We start from the raw sequence: 6,000 nt of genomic DNA on the forward strand, positions 1-6,000 counted from the left end.
AAGGGCTAAGTTTGACTTGGTCAATATTTTGAGCAAACGGGCCCAAATTTTTGATTTGACAGTCCCCGAGGGTCCGTAGGAAAATATGGGACATGGGCGTATGCCCGGAATCGAATTCCGAGGTCCCTAGCCCGAGAAATGAATTTTTATTAGAAATTGTTAAACTAAAATTCAAAGGATTTAAAGAAACTAATTAATGATTGATTTCATAGGTATCAGGCTCGTATGTTGGTTCCGAAGCCCGGTACAGGTCCGAAATATCATTTAAGACTTACCCGCAAAATTTGGTGTCAATCCGAGTAGTTTTAGGGCATTTTGGCTCGTTAGAGGAAAATTAAGAACTAAGTTTGATTCATTTGGTTTTAGGGAGTGATTCTTAGATTTAGCATTGTTTCGGGCGTTCCGAAGGTTCGAGTAGGTCCATCTCGTGATTTCAGACTTGTTGGTATGTTCGGGCGGGGCCCCGAAGCCCCGATCATCAATCCAACGAAGCTCGAGTGAAGTTGAAATTTTCGAGAAGTGCTGAAGCTGCTGCTTCTGTCATAACCGCACCTGCGGTTGGTGGACCGCAGGTGCGAGACCGCAGATGCGACCCAGGGAAAGCCAGAGTAAACCGCAGAAGCAGATCCGCAGACGCGGCCTCAAGATCGCAGAAGCGGTCCCAGCCCTTTTAGCGCATTTCGTAGATGCGGTCCCCTGACCGCAGAAGTAGAAATCGCAAAAGCAGTGAGCTTCATTTAATACGGGTTCTAAGTCATTTTTGACACTTTTCACTCCGCCATTGATGATTTTGGGAGCTTTTGGAAGAGGGCTTCTACTTGGCATCTTGAGGTAAGCTTACCCCACCTATTCTTAGTTTAACACTTGTGTTTTAGGTAGATTAAACACTAGGATTAAGGTAAAATCATGGGTTAGAACTAGACCAAGGGTTTTAATAAAACTTAGATTTTACCACGAAATTTGTTGCGAAATGAATTACAGATCATATATTATTGATCCTTAGGTTATAGAGAACAACTTCCTTCGAAAAATTTCGGAATTCGGGCATGTGGGTCCGGTGTCGGATTTTAGGAAACTCGTGTTAAGTGTTGGAAAATTGCTTAAATAGCTAGAATACGATCTTGTGAGCTTATATTGATTAGTTCCTACCTCATTTAACTAGTTTTGGATTGTTCAGCTCCAAATTGAGGGTTTGAGCTCGTTCTTGGCATTGGAAGTATACTTTGGAGCGAAGTAAGTCTCCTTTCTAACCTTGTAAGAGGGAATTGTCCCCATAGGTGTAACAATTGAGTAATTTGCTACTAAATGCGGGGACTACGTGCGCACGAGATAACGAGAGTCCGTCCGTAGCTACTATTATGTTAATTGTCGGGGTAGCCTAGGACCCACATCATGCTATATTTGTGAGTGTCTCTATATTTTCTTGCTAATGTGATCACTTAGGATATGCTCGAGGCTTGGAAAGGGATATAAGTGAGCATATATACTTGTTGAACCCTTGTATAAATTTATTTGAATTTAAATGCGATTTCGTGTGTTTCCTTGATATTATTTGATATTTGTGGATCGGGCCGATCGTCTCGGTATAAATAGATGCATCTATGGTTCGCGCCATTCGACTCTCTGGCAGTGCACAGTTTATTTTCTGTTGGATCGGGCCGTCGACCTCGGCATATTGTGCGCATGATATCTATGTGAAATCTTATCCATGACTTGACCGACTAAATATTTGAAATGTAAATGGCCAAGTAAAATATTTAAGAACATGACATATTACCTCTTGCTACAAACTATTGATTATTTGTGATTTCCATGCTTAGTGTAACACTTCATTGTATTTTTTGACCTTAGTAAGTATCAAGTCGACCTCTCGTCTCTACTTCTTCGAGATTAGACGGGATACTTACGGGGTACATATTGTTTATGTACTCATACTACACTTTTGTACTTAATTGTACAGGATCTGAGGCAGGTATATTTGGCTATCAGACTGGTGCGCGCCCCTGATTCATAGACCGAGACTTCCACGGTGAGCTGCTCCCTTCCTGTGCCGTTCAACAGCTTGATGAAGTCTTTCTTTACTTTTACCATCTATTCTATCCCGGACAGTAGGATAGTATTATTCTTTTGTGCATTCTACTAGTTGCCCACTACTTGTGACACCAGGTCTTGACACACACATTAGTATACAGTTCTTTAGGTTGTATAATTATTATTAAATATTGCTTATCATCACCTGTTTTAATTGCAAATTAAGAAATGTTGTAACCGATTTGGGTAAGTAAAATAGGAATTTACTAATACTTCCGCGTTGGCTTGCCTGATAATGGTTTTGGGCGCCATCACGACCCTTAGTGGATTTTAGGTCGTGACAGATAGTGTCCTTAAGGATATTTTGCCCATATCGTGATAAATAATATTAGGCGTATCCCCCAAAATTTAACAAGCTCTTCTAATGTAACTAGGAGCAAAAACAACAAAGTTTAACATGAAGAAAACCCAACACAAAAAAAGGGAAGATAAGTTTTTAGCTTTGTTATTTTCACTACTCTCAAAAAATGAAAACAACAAAGTATATATAGTCCAAAACTTCACAATCTGATGAAAAAAATACGTTAACAATCAAAGCAATACATTAAAAACTTTTCTGTTGCAAAAATAATCATAAAGACAATGTGATAGACCACAACGTATAATAGATATCATTAACTGTCGGATTTCAAAATCTGTTACAAAAGTAACCCATGAGATAATGTGATAAAACCGTTAACAAATAACGTATAATAACTACTATCACTTAATTGTCAGATTTCCATTCAAATGAATTCAAACTAAATAAATTAGTGTTACAAATTTATTAAAATTATTACTATAATAATGACCAATTAATATAACGGCAAAGGGCTAAATATACCCCTCTATTTTAAAATATTATTTACATGTACCCTTCATTATATTATTGGGCTATTAATACCCCTACCGTCATACTTTGGAACAAAATACTCCTATTGTCATACTTTGAAACAAAAATACCCCTATTTTGGATGGAGTGCTATGTGGCAACACCAGATTAAAACGACCCATTTTTTTTTTACCGATCCGTTTTTAAAAAAACCCACAACCCGACACCTATTTTCATTTATTTCCAATTTTTTTTTTAAATTTCAGTTTTTAAAAAACGAAAATATTTTTTTTCTATTTTTACAAAAAAATTCAGTGTATACAAATTTGTTTTTTCAGTTTTTACAGAAAGAAAATCTTTAAAAAAAATGAAAAAAATGAAAAACAAACATTTTTCAAAACAAATTTGTATAAACTGATTTTTTTGGTAAAAATAGAAAGAAAAATATTTTCGTTTTTTAAAAACTGAAAACATTATTTTCAACAAAATATTTTCGTTTTTTGGAAAATATTTTTTTTTCATTTTTTTCATTTTTTAAAAGAATTTTGTTTTGTAAATACTGGAAAAACAAATTTGTAAAAACAGATTTTTTTTGTTTTTAACAAAATATTTTTGTTTTTTAAAAACTGAAATTTAAAAAAAAACTGGAAAAAATGAAAATAGGGGTCGGGTTGTGGTTTTTTTAAAAAACGGATCGAGTTAAAAAAGAAATGGGTCGTTTTAATCTGGTGTTACCACGTGGCACTCCATCCAAAATACGGGTATTTTTGTTTTAAAGTATGACAATAGGGGTATTTTTATTCCAAAGTATGACGGTAGGGGTATGGATAACCCAATAGTATAACGAAGGCTACATGTAAACAATATTTGAAAGTAGAGGGGTATATTTAGCCCTTTGCCGTTAATATAATGGTGTGAAAATGAATCTAGACATAGTTTTGGAATATTTCTTTTTGAGATAATAAAAGTATTTTTCTATCATGTTTTACATGAAATAACTCGTTAGAAGCCGTTTTTTATATCCTAGATGGATTAGTAAAATTTTATAATCATTTTTAGAAAGAAAAAAACGTCCAAAAGGAGCTTTGGCACAAATAATACCTTTTACGCGTTAAAATAATTAAATTATAAATCTAATTCACATTAAAATAACTAGATTTTAAAATCGTCGGGGGCTAGTAGCAATTTTACATTAATTATTTGATGGTGACACAAGAACAAAATGAAGAAAAGGGAAACAACTAGAGGTGTTCACGGTTCGGTTTGGCCGGTTTTTGATTAAAACCAAAACCAAACCAATTTAATCGATTTTTAAAATTTTAAAACCAAAATCGAACCAAATTACATACAAACCATCGGTTTGGTTGTTGTTGGTTTGGTTCGGTTTTTCGGTTCCTAATAAGCTAATGATAAGTCGATAATAGTAAAACAACACTAGACAACAATCTGGAAATAATTTGCTAAATTTATGCTTTTTTATATATTTATTTCGGAACTGAAAGTTTATTTACCTATTTATACGAAAAAAAATGAACAAAAAACAAACTAAAAGTTTACTTTCTCAAGCTTTAGCTACTATAGTCTTGCAATTTGAGTTTGCTTTCTTTACTCTTGTGGTAAATTTTTTTTTCTAACTCTTTATTAGGAAAAAGTATGTGTGTAGGTTAGAGAATTAGATTCTCTTAAGGAAAAGAAAATTGGCCCGATTCCTATTCTTTTGGGTTTAGGCAATCTTTTAAGATATAAGTAGGATAAATCAAAATTCAAAATAATAATTAAAATGCATAAAGTATTTAAAATTATTTACCAAAAGATATTATATCATATATCAATAATTATTCATATTTTTATATAACTAATCGGTTCGGTTCGATTTTTTCGGTTTTTTATAATAAAACCAAAACCAAACCAAATATTATCGGTTTTTAAAATTTAAAACCAAAACCAATCCAAATCCAGAAAAATATCGGATTACTTAATCGGTTTGGTTCGGTTTTCGATTTGGATCGATTTTCTGTCAAACCGTGAACAACCTTAGAAACAACTTTAGCTTTCCGAGTAAAACGGCTAATTTTTTGGGTAATGACGTTAGAATATTGGGGGACAACTAGTCTTTCTAGATTAATAGCATAAAGGAAGTTTAGGGTGTGTTTGGTATGAAGAAAAATATTTTGCGGAAAATATTTTTCAATTTTCTCATGTTTGGTTGACCTAAATATTTGGAAAATATTTTACTCATGAACTCATTTTCCTCCAATTGGAACTCCTTCTCAATCTTCCACACCCTATTCTCCATCCCCACCAACCCCCACCAACCCACCCCACACCCCACACCCCACACCTACCCACCCCATCCTCGCCCCACCCCAACCCTACCCCCGCCTCACTCCCCCACCTAAATAAAATCTTATTAATAGTATGTTCTTTTCATGTTATGGATAGATTTTCTTTTTCATTTCCACAAATGATTATTATTTTCATGATATAAAAATGTTTTTTTTTTCATTTTAACAACAAAAGTACTTTCTTTTCATGTAAAAAAAGTATTTTTTTTTCATTTCAACAAAACAAGTATTTTCTTTTCATGATGTAAAAAAATATTTTTTTTCCATTTCAACAAAATGAGTATTTTCTCTTCATGATGTAGAAAAAATATTTTCTTTTATTTCAATAAAATGAGTATTTTATTTTCGTATTGTAGAAAGAGTACTTTCTTTTTCAACCAAAAAGAGAGTATTTTCTTTTTAGTTATGGAGCATATATTTCAATGTTATTGTTTCGTAAAAAAGTAAACAACAAATTAGTTCCTTTGGGTTTGTGTTAATTTTTAGAGACTTGGGAGGGGAGGGGGTGATGAGAGTAACATAAAAAAATATTTTCCTAAAAAAGTTGATGAGTTCACAGTACCTTAGCTTTATGTTTTGATGATCTAACAAACTTACTGTCAAAGAACCAGATAAGGAATCTGACACACTTAGTACACAACTCAAATCAATGGACTCTAACTAATGTGAGTTGCTATGACTTCAGAAGATAGAGAATCAATATAGGGCCCTGATACTCTTGAGTTTCCCTGATAGTAGTACGAAGTCAACTGT

This window comes from Nicotiana sylvestris, chromosome 12 (assembly GCF_000393655.2).
Source record: "Nicotiana sylvestris chromosome 12, ASM39365v2, whole genome shotgun sequence".
NCBI lineage: Eukaryota > Viridiplantae > Streptophyta > Magnoliopsida > Solanales > Solanaceae > Nicotiana > Nicotiana sylvestris.